Source organism: Lithobates pipiens, unplaced genomic scaffold, assembly GCF_037356315.1.
Source record: "Lithobates pipiens isolate NorthernLeopardFrog02 unplaced genomic scaffold, aLitPip1_a1.2 Scaffold_8, whole genome shotgun sequence".
Classification (NCBI taxonomy): domain Eukaryota; kingdom Metazoa; phylum Chordata; class Amphibia; order Anura; family Ranidae; genus Lithobates; species Lithobates pipiens.
In genome coordinates this window covers 681,177,110-681,193,746 of record NW_027507903.1, presented here as the reverse complement: position 1 = coordinate 681,193,746, position 16,637 = coordinate 681,177,110, and the positions used below count along the sequence as shown (strand labels likewise).

At 48.5% G+C, this 16,637-nt stretch overlaps 1 protein-coding gene across 1 annotated transcript in view; it reads right to left on the bottom strand.

Annotated features, from left to right (window-relative positions):
* LOC143962099 (E3 ubiquitin-protein ligase TRIM39-like) overlaps positions 1-16,297 on the bottom strand; it is a 36,278-nt gene extending 19,981 nt beyond the window's left edge. The window contains exon 1 of the mRNA XM_077471426.1: positions 16,134-16,297. The gene's annotated coding sequence lies outside the window, so the exon portion shown is untranslated. The remainder of the gene's footprint in view (positions 1-16,133) is intronic.
* Between the last annotated feature and the right edge of the window lie 340 nt (positions 16,298-16,637).

Genomic DNA, 16,637 nt, shown 5'->3' with positions numbered 1-16,637 from the left:
CGAATTTTAGGCCAATATCCCTTTTAAACACAGACGTTAAAGTATACGCTAAGATTCTTGCTCAAAGAATCCTCCCCCTAGTCCCCCAGTTGATCCACCCACATCAGTCGGGGTTCACACCTGGTCGGCAGGCCTCGGACGCCACCAGACGTGTTATTGGAGTCCTCTAGTTTGCAGAGGCCCGTCGAACGCCTTCTCTGCTCCTCTCTTTGGATGCGGAGAAGGCGTTCGACCGGATTAACTGGGGATATATGGATAGGGTCCTTCGGAAGTTCGGCTCAGCCCCCTCAGCCCAGGTCTTCACCTCTAATATGCTGTCATCTCCCTTCTCCATTTCTAATGGCACCAGGCAAGGGTGCCCACTATCCCCTACAATTTTCAACCTCCTAATTGAACCACTGGCAGAAAGAATTCGCTCCCACCCCTTGATTGCAGGAATCCCCATGCAGGATGGCCCTCATAAAATTAACCTGTTCGCAGATGATATCATCCTTTTCTTGACTTCCCCAGCCTCCTCCCTGCCGCAGGCCCATCGGGTACTTCAAGAGTTTAGCCTGATCTCCTATTATAAGGTGAATTTCTCCAAGTCGGTAATTCTAGACACAGGCCTTAAACCTCCTCTCCGCGCGCGTTTGATGTCCACATTTCCAAATAAATGGAGTAACTCCACCATCCCATACCTGGGCACCCAGTTAACCAAGTCAGCTCGCCATTTAGCAGAGGCAAACTTTCCCCCTCTTATTGACAAACTCACGGTAGAAGCAAACAGGTTAGCCAAGTGTGAACTCTCATGGTCAGGGCGTCTCGCATCCTTTAAGATGTTGTTGCTCCCCCAAATTTTGTACATATTTAGAGCATTACCTGTCACCCCCTCCGGGAAGCATTTCTCCGGTCTTACTCTCTTGATGAATAAATTCATCTGGAGTTCCAAAAGGCCTAGATGTTCTAAAACACTTTTACTGAAGCATAGGTTGGCTGGTGGTATGGGCATGGTGGATCTAAGAGACTATTACCTCGCATCCCGGCTGGTACAAATTATCCACTGGTTTAACTCGGCCCCAGAACCAAAATGGTGCTGCATCGAACGAGCCCTCACCCCCACCCAAAACCTAAAACTTCTCCTTCTCACTGACTCAATCAAACCCTGGCCTCTCCAGCCACTTGCTGTCTCCGTTAGGGCTTCTCTGCAGGCCTGGCGAGATCTACTTAGGTCCACACCTCCGACCTCTAAATTGGTCCCTCTTCCCATCCCACTGCAGTCCTTAGAATTCTTAATTCCTGATCTTTCCACCAAGGCGTGGGTCGAGGGGGGGTGTGGTGGTTGCAGGATCTCTTTCAGGGACCCTCCATGATCCCATACCATTCTCTAAGGACACGCTTCCAGTTAAAACCCACTGACGCATATAAACATTATCAAATAGCCCATTTGCTAAGGGGTAGTAAAGTTACCAGTGTTTCAGTAGCTGAACCTCTTTGGCACTTTATCAATGCTAATTCCCCCCTACCTAAAGGAATTTCTTTATTCTACAACTTCCCCCAGCAAAAGCTTGCATTTAGTAAATCTCGTCCCTTCCTGCGCTGGGAGGAGGAGTTAGGTTGCACCTTCTCTGAGGTACAATGGTGCCAGGCATTCAAAACTAACTACAGGGCCTCGAGGTGTGTCGGGCACTGGGAACTAGCCCAGAAGATTGCCCTACGCTGGTACCTTACTCCATTTAGGATTTCTAAATTTGGCCTTGCTGAGTCCTCCCCCCTGTGCTGGAGGAACTGCGGGGAGGTTGGTAACCTACTTCATATGTTCTGGTCATGCAAACATCTTAGAAGTTTCTGGAATGCCATATTTCGTGCTATTTCTGGTATTACAGGTTTCTTTTCCGCCCCTGAACCAGGTCTGGCAATTTTCAACTTAGGTATTGAAAAATACCCGCCTAACTTTAGAATTGTTGTTTCCCACATCCTCCTGGTGGCTAGGTCATTGATAGCTAGATTTTGTAAGAATAATCAAGCTCCCAATGCCTCAGAGGTTTGGTCGATCACCCATTTACATTTCTCCTATGAATCAATCCTAGCCCTCAGGATGGGGAAAAAAAATTCAGTTTGATAATAATTGGCAAATTTGGGGCACATGGTATAAGGGTACTCACTTGTTGTAATCCCTCACCCTAGAGTCTAGCCACTCCTGCTATAATGTAACACATACCTGCTCCAACCCACATTCCTATTCTTATAGGCTTCCCCTCTCGGACTTATGACAGACCAGTCATTACCAATTTTTTTTTTCTCTTTGTTGTTTTGTTTGTTTTGTAATGTTTATTTTTGGTATGCAGTATGTTCATCGAACTGCTATATGCTTCTCCCTACGGTCCGCTTTGTGATACACTATGTAATGTTGGGACGTGGTGGGGAAGACACTAATGCTTGTTTCTTCATTGTACTGTAAAAATTTTTGTGAAAATCTTTCAATAAAAACTATTTACAAAAAAAAAAAATTGTAATTACATGCCCTGTTAAACAGGGGCTGAAAAATTGGGCCTTAGCCACTGGGGGCGTCATCCAGAACCAAAAATGTTCTTCCAAGCTATCAGCAGGATCATTAAGGAGGAAGAGGATAGTCAGTCAACATAACAGGACAGTCACTCAGCATCAGCATAGGCAGTCTTGAAGGGATGTGACATTTCAAAAAAAATTATTACGTCAGCTTCAGGTGCTTGGTAGCTGGTGGTGATCCAAGACTGATTCGGTGGACAGACGCACCCTGTGATCGGTTACAAAGCCTCCAGCAGCACTGAAGGTGCATTCCGAAAAGAACGCTGGATGCAGGACAGGTCAGTAGCTCAATTTCATACTGTGCAAGCTCTGGCCAGTGATCCATCCTCAAGACCCAGTAATCCAGAGGATTTACGGTGGGAAAGGTGTCCAAGTCTGACCTTGCCCCTAGATATTCCTGCACCATGTAAAGCAGACGCTGGTGATGGTTGCTGAAACTGATCATACCTTGGGGCTGTGGACTAAAAAATTGTCTGAACGCATCAGTCAGACGGCCACCTTCTCCACCGCTCCTTCCGTGACTGACCGAAGCCTCAGCAACACGTTGTCCAGGACCAGGAGATGGAAACCTCCCAGTCTCTGGGAACGCATTGCACAGACCTTTCTGCAAGGCCTCCTGGAGATGTCTCATCCTCTGCTCCCTCTGCGATGGCAAGATAAGGTCCACAACCTTACCCTTGTAATGTGGATCAAGGAGAGTTGCCAGACAGTAAATGATCCCTCTCCTTGATCTGATGAATATGAGGATCCTTCCGCAGGCTTTGCAGGATCAGGGAGGCCATGCAGCGTAGGATAGCTGAGGCATTTGGTCCGGAGTCCTCAGCGTCACTAAGGACAACATGATCCGCAGCCACCTCCTCCCAGCCATGTACAAGTCCACGGGTTTCTTGGGACTGTAAATGATCCCTAAAAGACTGCTGCTGATGCAGAGTGCCAGGCTCCACCTCCATACTAACACAATCTTCCTCCTCCTCCTCTTCTTCCTCCTTGTCCTCTTCCTGTGTGATCAGCGGGCCAGCAGGAATACTGTCTGGATAAAGGGGGCCTTGAGAGGCAAGGAAGTCCTCCTCTTTCTGCCTCTGTTCTGCCTCAAGTGCCCTGTCCATTATTCCATGCAGTGTATGCTCCAACAGGTGGACAAGAGGTACAGTGTCACTGATGCAGTCAGATGACTGACAGCTCACCATCCTCATGGCCTCCTCAAATGGTGACAGGATAGTGCATGCATCCCTGATCATGCTCCACTGGTGTGGTGAAAAAAAAACAAGTCCCCTGACCCTGTCCTGGTGCCGTAGTTGCACAGGTACTCATTGATGGCCCTCTGCTGCGTGTGCAGCCACTGCAGCATGGCCAATGTTGAGTTCCACCTGGTAGGCATTTCACATATAAGGCGGTCCTTGGGCAGGTTCAACTCCTTTTGGAGCTCAGCCAGCCGAGCAATGGCATTATATGATTGGCGGAAATGCACACAGACTTTCCTGGCCTGCCTACAGGACATCCTGTAAGCCCGGGTACCTGCCCAAGAACCGCTGCACCACCAGGTTAAGGATGTGAGCCACACAGGGCACATGGGTCAGTTGTCCCTGTCGGAGGGCGGAGAGGAGGTTGGTGCCATTGTCGCAAACCACCATTCCTGGCTTAAGCTGGCATGGCGTCAACCACCTCTCAGCCTGCCCCTGCACAGCTGACAAAATATCTGCCCCAGTGTGACTCCTGTCCCCCAAACAAACCAGCGCAAGCATGGCATAGCATTATTCTGCCTGCGTACTTGCGTAGCACCTTGAACACCTACAGAGCAGTGCTGGTTCCAAGGATAAAGCACTGGAAGAGGCCATGGAGGAAGAAGAAGAGGAGGGGTGGAGGAGAGAGGTGTGTCACAACCAGTAGTAGCATTTTGGAGGCGTGGTGGCGGAACAACCTCCAACACTACTGCACCTTGTCCTGCATCCTTCCCAGCTGCCAGAAGAGTGACCCAATGGGCCGTAAAAGATAGGCAACGTCCCTGTCCATGCCTGCTGGACCATGAGTCAGCGGTAATATTCACCTTACCGCTGACCGCCCTGTCCAGCGAGGCAAGGACATTGCCTTCCATATGCCGGTAGAGAGCCTGAATTCGCCTTCCGTGAGAAAAAGTGGCATTTGGGAACCTGCCACTGAGGAACCGCACATTGCACAAACTCATGGAAGGGGGCCAAGTCTACCAACTGAAAAGGCAGCAGTTGAAGTGATAGAAATTTAGCCAAGCTAGCATTCAACCACTGGGTATATGGATGGCTTGGAGTGAACTTCTTTTGATGGTCCAGCAGCTGGGGCAGGGAAATTTGCCTGGTAAAATCGGACTTCGGTGATTTGGCATCCCGTGTTGAACAGGTTCAGGCCTCATTAGGATCCCTGGTTCAACAACATCAACCGCTACTGCCGCTGCACCTATCGCATCAGTCGCAGCCACACATTCATTACAACTACCAGCTCCGGTCCATTTCTCTGGCGACTCCAAGGCTTGCAGGGGTTTCCAGTTCACAATTCATTTTGAACTTCAGCCCCAAAACTTCCTGTCCAATCGGGCGAAAGTAGCATATATTATATCCCTCCTGTCCGGCAAGGCGCTAGCTTGGGCTGCCCCTCTGTGGAAACTGAATGATCCAGTGGTTTCTAGCCTGTCTGATTTCTTGAAACTTTTTCGGAATATCTTCGAGGAACCGGGTCGTGTCTCCTCAGCGGCTAGCGCTCTTTTACGTCTCCGTCAAGAGTCCACGTCTGTGGGACAGTATGCTCTTCAGTTCCGTATCCTCACAGCTGAATTGAGCTGGAATAATGAGGCCCTAGTTGCAACCTTTTTACATGGCCTCTCTGATAGAGTGAAGGATGAATTAGCAGGAAGATCCCTTCCTGCTGATCTGGACAGTGTCATCTCCTTGTGTAACCAGATCGATATTCACTTTCAGGAGAGGGCCCTGGAAAAAAGACACCAGCACTCCCCGTTCTTTAGGCAGCCTGAGCCCCCAGTCCCTTCTCTGCGATCCGAGGAGCACCCCCTGCCTGCTGAAGAACATATGCAGTTGGGCTGGACAAAGTTATCTCCCGAAGAACGTGCTAGGTGCAGAACTCTGGGCCTATGCCTCTATTGTGGGGCCAAAGGTCATTTCTGTGACACTTGTTCTCTTCGTCCGGAAAAACGCTCAGGGCTAATACATCTGGAAGGTGGAGTATTAGACTCTGAAATATCACCTTCACCTTCTCGTCTTCTCCTTTCTGTGTTACATAGTTACATAGTTAGTAAGGTTGAATAAAGACACCAGTCCATCCAGTTCAACCTGAGTGAGTGTCTACAATTGTCCCTATCCCTGTGCATTGCTCACTCACATCGCTCCCTACACTCAATGAGCCCACAATCCAAGGTCCCCATTCATATACTAGGGCCAATTTTGGACAGAAGCCAATTAACCTACCTGCATGTCTTTGGATTGTGGGAGGAAACCGGAGTACCCGGAGGAAACCCACGCAGGCACAGGGAGAACATGCAAACTCCAGGCAGGTAGTGTCGTGGTTGGGATTCGAACCAGCGACCCTTCTTACTGCTAGGTGAGAGTGCTAACCACTACACCACTGTGCTGCTTCATGTTGGTGCTTCCTCTCGTTCGGTCTCTGCACATCTGGATTCCGGAACCGCTGCCAATTTCATGGATTGGGAAACTGCATCCTCCATGAGACTTACCCTTTTGCCCCTTACAACGCCATTGGTGGTCTTGGCGATTGATGGCACTGTTCTCCCAGGGGCCCCTATCCGCTTCCAGACCCTTCCTGTTAAGATGTCAGTAGGGACACTCCACCAGGAGTGGATATCCTTCCCTTTCTTACCTAAGGCTTCATCTCCAATCATATTAGGTCTTCCTTGGTTACGGCTCCATTCTCCACACTTTGACTGGTCTGCTGGACAGATCCTGGCTTGGGGTTCCTCCTGTTCCTCTTCCAGCCTACTCAAGGGTACCCCAAAAGAGAAACTTCCTGTTTCCACCATCCCAGTATCTTCTGCTCTTCCCGCTGTATATAGCGATCTCTGGGATGTGTCCTGCAATAGTCGGACTGGTGCACTCTCTGGGTTATGTGGTACTCTGGATGAGGGGCCCACCTGTGAACCTGAGTCGATCTTTCACTCCAGTTTGCATGGCCATTTACCTTTGCCTGTCCCTAATCTTCCTTGGACGCACAGCCAGGCTAACTTGTCTGCAAGTTCCAGAGTCACTATGCCCTGTGATACGATTGAGATGGTCGCTACACCTGACAATACTATTCAGTCGGCCTCTGCACCAGTTATGCCAGTCCAGCCCATGCCCAATGAGCTTCCTGCTTCTTGTTCAGGACCTTCTGTAACCTGGCCTCACCCTACTGCTACTATGTCCGTTCAAACCCGTTTAAGAGGCTCAATCCATCCTTTGGATAGACTGCCTCATTCGGCCAGGTGGGGTTTTCAATCTTTTTCTCAGGGCTCTCTGCATTCTGTTTGTGTTTCAGCTATCCAGCTTGACTCTTGTGACATGTCACCTTCTAACCAACCTGACCTCAGGGATCCACTGACCCCTGCCCAGTCTGGTGGTCCTGTGCTGGATGTCCAGCTCATCTTTAAGGGTCTGGGGGACCCTGCTCAGACTCCTGATCTTCTCATGCCCTTACCCATTAATAAAAAGCCTTTAGTCCTCAAGTCCTCTCGTCCTCTCCCTACCTCGGTTCCGGTCTCTGAGGATAATCTAAAATATGAGGTTAGTCAAGTTTTGGATTCCCGGCTCTGTAAAGGCATTCTTCAGTACCTCGTACATTGGAAAGGGTTTGGCCCTGAGGAGAGGTCTTGGATCGCTGCATCTGAGGTCTTTGCTCCTCTTCTGTTGAGGAGGTTCCATCTGGAGTTTCCCTTTAAGCCTGGACCCAGGCGGGGGAGGGGGAGGCCTCATAAGAGGGAGGGTACTGTCATGGTTATGCAGTGATCTTCCTCTAGTTGCTTACCTCCCCTCATGTGTTCTGACTAAGAGGCCAGCCACTTCCACCTGGTGGTTTTTATAACCTCTCCTCTATGCATGGCTCCACCCCAGGCCCTATCAGGGAACCCTATATTAACCTGTGCACTGCAAGCCAACAGTGCTGATCAACCATTGTGTATTCATTGTGTGTTTGGCTTCCTGGTTCCTGCTTGCCGTGTGCTCTATGTTTGACTCTGTTACCGACCTTGGCGTGTTCTCAATGATTCCTGTCTGCTTGTGACCTTGTCCTTTTGCATGTCCCTGGCCATCTCTGTCTGCCTGTGACCCTGAACCTTTGGTGTGTACTCTGTTGTTCCTGTCTGCTAGTTGCCCTGACCTCTACCGTATCCCCTTACTATCCTTGTGCGATCTGATGCAGCGGTGCGATCTGATGCACTCGTCTCAAAAAAGGCCCACAACAAAGAACTTTTGGAATAACGCACAGAGGCAGCGCCCTGCACAGACGGAGCTCTACGGTGTGATTCAGTCGGTGTGCTGCCCCTAAGCTGACCCCCGGAGGGCATCCTGCCTCGATGGAGATGTGCCTCCTCCTCCTCTCTCCTATCAGGCACCCACGTGGAGTCAGTGACCTCATCATCCCCTCCCTCTTTTTCACTGGGGCAAACCTGGCAGTATGCTGCAGCTGTAAAAATAAAATAGTGTAATACTGCGCTGACCTGATAAAAGTGAACAAACAATACTAACTGCTGCAACTAAATTATGTGAGATACCCAGACCAAAACAAAAATACCAATACTTATTAGCTGCACTGGAACATGACTGCCAGATTGCTGTCCTTCGTGAGCATCCCATCTCTCTGCGCTCACGCTACTGCCTTCCTCTAGCTGAGTATCATCATCAGAGCCTTCAAAATGCTGGGCATCCTCCTGGAGCATGTACCCAACACTGTGCTCAAACAGTTCGGGGGACTCCTCAGGAGGACATGGTGGGGCTAGGGAAGGAGTGACTGATGATGACATTGAGACGAGGGAAGAGAATGCATTGGCAGCTACTTTGCTAGTACCCTGAGCCTGGGTGAGAGAGGAGGAGGAGGATGAAGAGGGCTTGGTCATCCACTCTACCAAGTCTTCTGCATGATGCGGCTCAACGCGTCCAGCTGCTGAAAATAAGGACAAGCGTGTCCCAGGGGCCACGTGCTGATGACGATGCACTGCATCCACGACCAGAACTGTTTTCGCTAGACAAAGAGCCTGCTTGCCCTCTTTTATTGCCTTGTGACTGTCTGCCTCTCCTTGTTGGCCTTCCAGACATAGTAATGGCCTGCAGGGAGATAAGAACACCAGCAATTGGGTAGTGTATATTGTGCTGGAGGCACACATCACCCACTGTAAAGGCTGCAGATGCCTGTATTAGAGAACATTAGCAATAAATGGTAGATACAGGTGTATACTGTGCTGTGCTGGAGGAACACAACACCCACTAACTCCTGCAGATGCCTGAGAAAATAACACACTGTCCCTGCCTATCTAGCTCTTTCCCTGCACGCCGGAACACACTACACAAGGCCGCCGCACTGGTGGCCTTATATAGTGTGGGGCGTGTACTAAACCCCCTGAGCTATAATTGGCCACAGGCATCCTAGAATAAGGAAGTTCATAGCCAATAGCCAATAGTTGCCCTAGCGTCGGTTTTTTGTCCGTCGGACCAGCACACAGACGAACAGATTTCTCCACAGGAACCGGGTCTGGCGGAGTTCCGGATGAAAAATTTGAAACTTGTTCTATTTCTAAACTCCATCAGATTTTTGGACAGCAAAGGTCCGATGGAGCCCACGCATGATCGAATTGTCTGACTGCTTCATTCCGTTGGACCTTTGCTGTCGAAAAGTCCGGTTGTGTGTGTACGCGGCATAAAAAAACTCTTAAAAGGGAAGGCACTGGAGACCACCTACCTGTGCTGTTTGGTGGTGCACAACAGCATTTCGTTTACCTCAAAAAAGGACACTGTTGAGAGCGTTTTATAAAGATGAAATCGCTGCTTTATAGACTTTTATACTTGCTAAGCCCCGGACCATTTGGCTGGTCAAAGACCAGAGCAAATTGTTTGCGATTCGGCACTGCGTCGCTTTAACTGACTATTGCGCGGTCGTGCGACGTGGCTCCCAAACAAAATTGACGTTCTTTTTTTTTCCGCACAAATAGAGATTTCTTGTGGTGGCATTTGATCACCTCCGCTATAAAAGAAAAATAGAGCAACAATTTTGAAAAAAAAACACAATATTTTTTACTTTTTGCTGTAATAAATATCCCCCAAAAATATATATATAATTTTTTTTTTCCTCAGTTTAGGCCGATACATATTCTACATATTTTTGTAAAAAAAAAAAACAAAAAATCGCAATAAGCGTTTATTGATTGGTTTGCGCAAAAGTTATAGCGTTTACAAAATATGGGATAGTTTTATGGCATTTTCATTAATCGTTTTTTTTTTTTACTAGTAATGGCGGCCATCAGCGATTTTTATTATGACCGCGACATTATGGCGGACAATTTTGACACATTTTTGGGACCATTGTCATTTATACAGCGATCAGTGCTATAAAATTGCACTGATTCCTGTAAAAATTACACTGGCAGTGAAAGGGTTAACCATTAGCTGGTTAGGAAGGGGTTAAGTGTGTCCTAGGGAGTGATTCTGTTAGGGGGAGGGGCTGTGTGTGGCACGTCACTGATCTCCGCTCCCGATCTCAGGAACCGGTGATCAGTGACGCTGTCACTAGGCAGAACGGGGAGATGCTTTTTTTTCCCCCCATTCTTCCTCCCCGTGAGACGATCTTGGGTATCCCCGCGGACATCGAGTCCGCAGGACCCGCGATCCTACTCACGGAGCTCGCGGCAGGGTCACGCACGTGCTGCCGGTGGCGTGCGTGTGACCACACAGCAGCAAATTCAAAGGGACGTACCTGTACGCTCATTTGCCCAGCTGTGCCATTCTGCCGATGTAAATGTACATGCGGCGGTCAGCAAGTGGTTAAGACAACATTTTATTTCGCATAATACGAACACTAGTGCCACGTACACACGATCGGACATTACGACAACAAAATCCATGTTTTTTTTTTTTTCGATGGACGTTGGCTCAAACTTGTCTTGCATACACACGGTCACACAAATCTTGTCAGTAATCCCGAACATCAAGAACGCGGCGACGTACAAGACGTACGACGAGCTGAGAAAAATGAAGTTCAATAGCCCAGTGAGGCTCTTCTGCTCCGAGCACGCGTCGCACACGATCGGAATTTCCGATAAAGAATTTTGTTGTCAGAAAAGTTGAGATTCAGATCTGAAATTTTGTGTGTCGGAAATTCTGATGGAAAATGTCCGCTGGCGCCTACACACGGTTGGAATTCCCATCAACAAGCTCCCATCCAACATTTTCCAGCGGTAAATCCCCACTGTGTGTACGCGGCTTAAGAGTATTTAAGATGATTGGTGTCACTGTTTTGAGGTTCATAGTTGTGAAGCACCACCATCATTTATTTATATATGTTTTATCACACACATACATATTATATATATATATACACACACACACACACACATATAGGTGGCACTGATGGGCACTGATAGGCGGCACTGATGGGTGGCACTGATGGGTGGCACTGATAACACTGATGGGTGGCATTGCTGATTTAATTTGTTTCATGATGGTGCCAGTCAGTGTCCATTTGTGGGCACTAATTGGCACAGATTGGGCACATGTGGATGGCCATGGGGTGCATACCTGGCCATCCACATGTTGCCCACTTCCCTGGTGGTCCTGGGGGCTTCCCTGATGGTCTAGTGTGGGCATCCGAGGGGGGCTGCGCTGATAAACAGACGCGAGTGAGGAAAAGCTAATCAACTAATCAACGGCTTTTTCTGTTTACATCGTGATCAGCCGCGATTGGACACAGCTGATTACGTGGTAAAGAGCCTAAGAGCCTCCACCGAGATCGGTGGAGTGGTGTGTCAGACCGACACACCGCTCCACCGATCGCTGCAATGCACGCCCCCCCCCCGCGGGCGTGCGGTGGCATGCTATCCTGAAGGACGTCATATGACGCCCAGTCAGGATAACGGAACCAGCGCCCGGATGTCAATCTAATATTGACCGGGCAGGAAGCGGTTAAATATTACCATAATGCTGCACCTTTATGAAATTCAATTAGATTTGCCCCTTCCTGATTTCATTTTTATTTTTTTTGCATATTTCTCACACTTAAATGATCATCAAACAAATGTTAATATTACGCAAAGATAAGCTGATTAAATACAAAACGCAGTTTTTTAGCTGATAATTTCATTTATTAGGAGAAAAAAAACAATTGTTCTCCTAGTTTTAGCGGCACTTTAGCGCTGTTTAAGCAGCAGTTTTCGGCCACTGGCGGGGGCCGCTTGGAATCCCCCCGCTAGCAGCCCGAAGAAGGGGTTAAAAACACCTGTGTTGCGGCACTCCCGAATCGCTTTTCAGGCCCCGCCCATTTTTTTCAATGGGCGGGGTGTTTCGGGAGCTCTGTATACAGCAGCGCTCTCAAATCCGCCCCAAAGATGCTGCTTGCAGGACTTTTCCCTAACAAACGCGTACGCGAGCAGCGCTCCGCATATGAAAACGGTGTTCAAACCACACATGCGAGGTATCGCTGCGATCGGTAGAGCGAGAGCGATAATTCTAGCACTAGAACTCCTCTGTTATGCCCCACACACACGGTCGGACATTCCGCCACCAAAAAAAATCAGTCTGATTTTTTTTTTCCCCGGCGGATTTTTGCCGAAGCTTGTCTCGCATACGCACGGTCGCACAAAGTTGTTGGAAAATCCGATCGCTTGGAGCGAGGTGGCATACAAAACCTACGACGGGACTACGTAGAGGCCAAAAGCTTTCGTCTCCAAATTTTTTTCTGAGCATGCGCGGCACTTTTATGTGTCGGGAAACTCTCTATACACGATCGAAAAAAGTCAGATCGGATTTTACTGTCGGAAAATTTTAGATCCCGCTCTCAAACTTTTTCCTTCGGAAACGCAGATGGACACCAAAAGTCCGACAGAGCCCACACACGATTGGATTTTCAGTGGGGCAACATAATTCGATCTGACTTTTTCCGTCAGAATTTCCAACCGTGTGTATGGGGCGTAACTCAAAACATGCAACCTGTAGAATTTTTTAAATGTCGCCTTTTCGGATTTTTAAAGGGTAAAAGTGCTGAGTGCTGAGTCCACCTTGTAGTGAGATATGAAGGTGTTCCTAGAGGACCACGTGGCTGCCCTGCAGATTATTTCCGCCGAGACCCTACAATAGGCTGCCCAAGAGGTGGCCACTGCCCTGGTTGAATGGCAGGTCCTCAGGGATTTGCAAAGCACTTGACAAATAGGCTTTTTTAATGGTTTTCACTAGCCATGATGCAATGGTGCGGGCTGACGCTGCTTGACCTTTCCTAAAGCCGTGTGGAATGATGAAGAGGTTTTCTGACTTGGAGCAATGTATCTACTACCTTCTGGGAGCAGCCTTGATCTAAATACCTAGACCTCTCAGTCTCCAGGCCATCAAATGTAGTTTCTCCAGATTCGGATGGAGTAGCTGACCCTGGGAGAGCACGTCGGCCAACAATGGTAGAGGAAGTGGGTCTGCCGTGTTCAGCTGTAGTAGAGTGGTGAACCATGGCCTCCTGGGCCAAAAAGGAATCACAGCCACTACCAGTGCTGTTGACCTCTTGAGTTTCAGGAGGATTCTCGCTATGAGGGGGGTCGGGGGAAAAATGTAGCTGAGATGAAAGTTCCAAGTTTGCTGGAGACAATCTGTTCCTTCTGCTGAGGGCAGGGGCGTTGCTAGGTGGCTGAAGGACCAGGGGCTTCAGCCCAGAGTCCAAGGCCGGAAACGGGGGGGGGGGGGGGGGGAGGGGGTGTTGTACACGACGCAGGTTTTTTTTGTCTGGGCTCTGAATTGTCCCTTACCGACATCCTTTTGGTCTAAAAATCCTGAGATTATAGCTGCCCCACCTCTCCAGTACCTTCTCAGCCAATAGAAACATGTCTGTGTATACTGTGTGATTGTATACTGTGTGTGTGTGTGTTTGTGTCTACTGTGTGGCCCCGTAATCTCTGATTGCCTGGGGGGGGGCCCATAATCTCCTATTGCCCGGGGACCTTATGATGTTGTCAGTCCGCCCCGTTACTTTTATTAACCACTTCAGCCCCGGACCATTTGGCTGGCCAAAGACCGGAGCACTTTTTGCGATTCGGCACTGCGTCGCTTTAACTGACAACTGCGCGGTCATGCAACGTGGCTTCCAAACAAAATTGACTCCCTTTTTTCCCCACAAATAGAGTTTTCTTTTGGTGGTAATTGATCTCCTTTGCGGTATTAAATTTTTGCGCGATAAACAAAAAAATAGCGACAATTTTGAAGAAAAAAAAACTCATTATTTTTTACTATTTGCTATAATAAATACCGCCAAAAAATATATAAAATTATTTTTTTTCCCTCAGTTTAGGCCGATACGTATTCTTCTACATATTTTAAGCGTTTAGTGATTGGTTTGCGCATAAATTATAGCGTCTACAAAATAGGGGATAGTTTTATGGCATTTTTATTCATCTTTCTTTTTTTTTACTAGTAATGGCAATCAGCGATTTTTATTGGGACTGCGACATTATGGCGGACATATCGGACAAATTTGGCGTGATTTTGTGACCATTTGCATCAGTGCGATTAAAATTGCATTGATTACTGTGTAAATATGACTGGCAGGGAAGGGGTTAACCACTAGGGGGCAGTGAAGGGGTTAAGTGTGTCCTAGGAAGTGATTCTAACTGTGGGGGGCGTGGCTGTGTGTGACATGTCACTGATCACTGCTCCCGTTTACAGGCAGCAGAGATCAGTGTCCTTGTCACTAGGCAGAACGGGGAGATGCTTGTTTACATCAGTTCTTCCTTTCCGTGAGACGATAGCGGGTATCCCCACGGACATCGAGTCCGCGGGACCCGTGATCACACTCGCAGAGGTTGTGGTGGGCACTTTTCTTAAAGGGCAACGTACAGGTACGTTAATCTGCATGTACGTGCCCTTCTGCCGACGTATATCGGTGTGAGCCGGTCGGCAAGCGGTTAATTAGAACACCTCACATATTTTGAATAAAAATATTGTTAAAGCGAACAAGAGCAATGCTCATAAATAACAACCAAATGTTTGGTTACTTCCTATTATAGGAAGTGTAAATATCTCCTAAACGTGCGCCGTTCAGAAGATGTTTTACTGTACATGCAGCCGGGGACATTACCGGCGCATGGGCTCTGAAGGAATGGCCACCCAGGCCACTCCTTCAGAGCCCTGTGCCTGTGAACTGTGACGTCATCGCAGCTTCGGCCAGTCACACAGTAGGGGTCTGCAAATGGGTGACGATGGAAGCGCCTGCAGCTCTGACATCTCTGACTATGTGATGTAGGGTACAAAAAAAAAATCCGGCAGTTTACTACCACTTTTAAGAGGAAGTAAACCCTGATGGGTTTACTTCCTCTTTGTTTCCCTGCAAAGGTAAAGTATAATGGGCTACTATGCATCGCATAGTAGCCCATTATGGGTCACTTACCTGACACAGGAGGCAGCGATGTCACCGCTGTCCCCTCTTCCACGGAGCGTCCATCTTCTTTCCGTGTATCGCAGCTCCAGCCAGTCACAGCGCGTGACGTCACTCCGGTGCATGCGCGCGGGAGCCATAGGTGACGGTATGTTTGTCTACGGCGCACATGCGTGTGCCCTTTCTTTGTAAAATATCTCCTTAAAGTGGTTGTAAACCCTTACAAACCACTTTGACCTACAAGTAAGCCTAGATTAAGGCTTACCTGTAGGTCCAAGAAATATCTCCTAAACCTACACGGTTTAAGAGATATTTGCCCGAAGACAGGCACCACTGTCTACGGCGCATGCGCTGTAGACAGCGGTGCGCAGGCCCACTGAGCGCGGCATTCTCAACGACGGAGCTGCCTTGCGTGTCGGCTCCCGTGCGCATGTGCGGGAGTGACGTAATCGCGACATCGCCGAATGACAGCGGCGGAGCTTCAAGACCCCACCAAGAAGATGGAGGCGCCGGACTACAGGGGACAGCGGTGTCTTCGCTGGCTCCTGTGTCAGGTAAGTGACACATAATGGGCTACTATGCGATGCATAGTAGCCCATTATGCTTTGCCTTTGCAGGGAATGAAAGAGGAAGTAAACTCATCAGGGTTTACTTCCCCTTTAACCGTGTAGGTTTAGGAGATATTTCTTGGACCTACAGGTAAGCCTTAATCTAGGCTTACCTGTAGGTCAAAGTGGCCCCAGAGGGTTTACAACCACTTTAAGGTTTAGTCATCCTTCACTGGAATCCACTGGACACCCCAAACAGAGCTGATTTTACAATCACACACACAACAGAGCGGAGTAATAGGAAGTCAATCTGATCCACATCACCAACACATCACTACTACAACCACAAGTCATAGTCCGGAGCGGGAAACCTCCTCAGATAATTCCATACACATTCCATATTCCATATTTCATACACACTCTGATATCATAATCACCTATCAGAAGACTTACCTGGATGGTAATGTCTGGGGTAATGGAGTCCGGGTTGGTGGGTGTCACGGTCCGGGTCGATCGATGTCACAGATCTCTGGTACTGCAGCAGTCGCTGTTCTCCCCGGAGCACTCGTGGGAAATGAACCTTCTCCTGGAGGAACTATGAAAGAATGTTTCTGATAATAACCAAAAAGAAACTACATTCTCTACATACTGCGCTCTCTTTAGGCTGTACCATGACCCCGCCCCTTTTGCAATGATGCAAGCAGAGTTGTCAACCCTCTGCAAGTTTTTTTAATGACAAATCTTGGGGACATTTATCATCACAGCACATTTTTAAATGACAACCTGAAATATGACTGAGATGCCCATTATGTACATCATGGATAAAATGTGGAGCTCCTGCAGACCTGTCCTCCGGCTTTCCTCTCGTACCTCTGTCCAGACTCTGAAAAGCTGGAGGACATGTCCGTGGACTACAAGAGTGCTCATCACACAACCCATTGAAACTACATCCCGAAA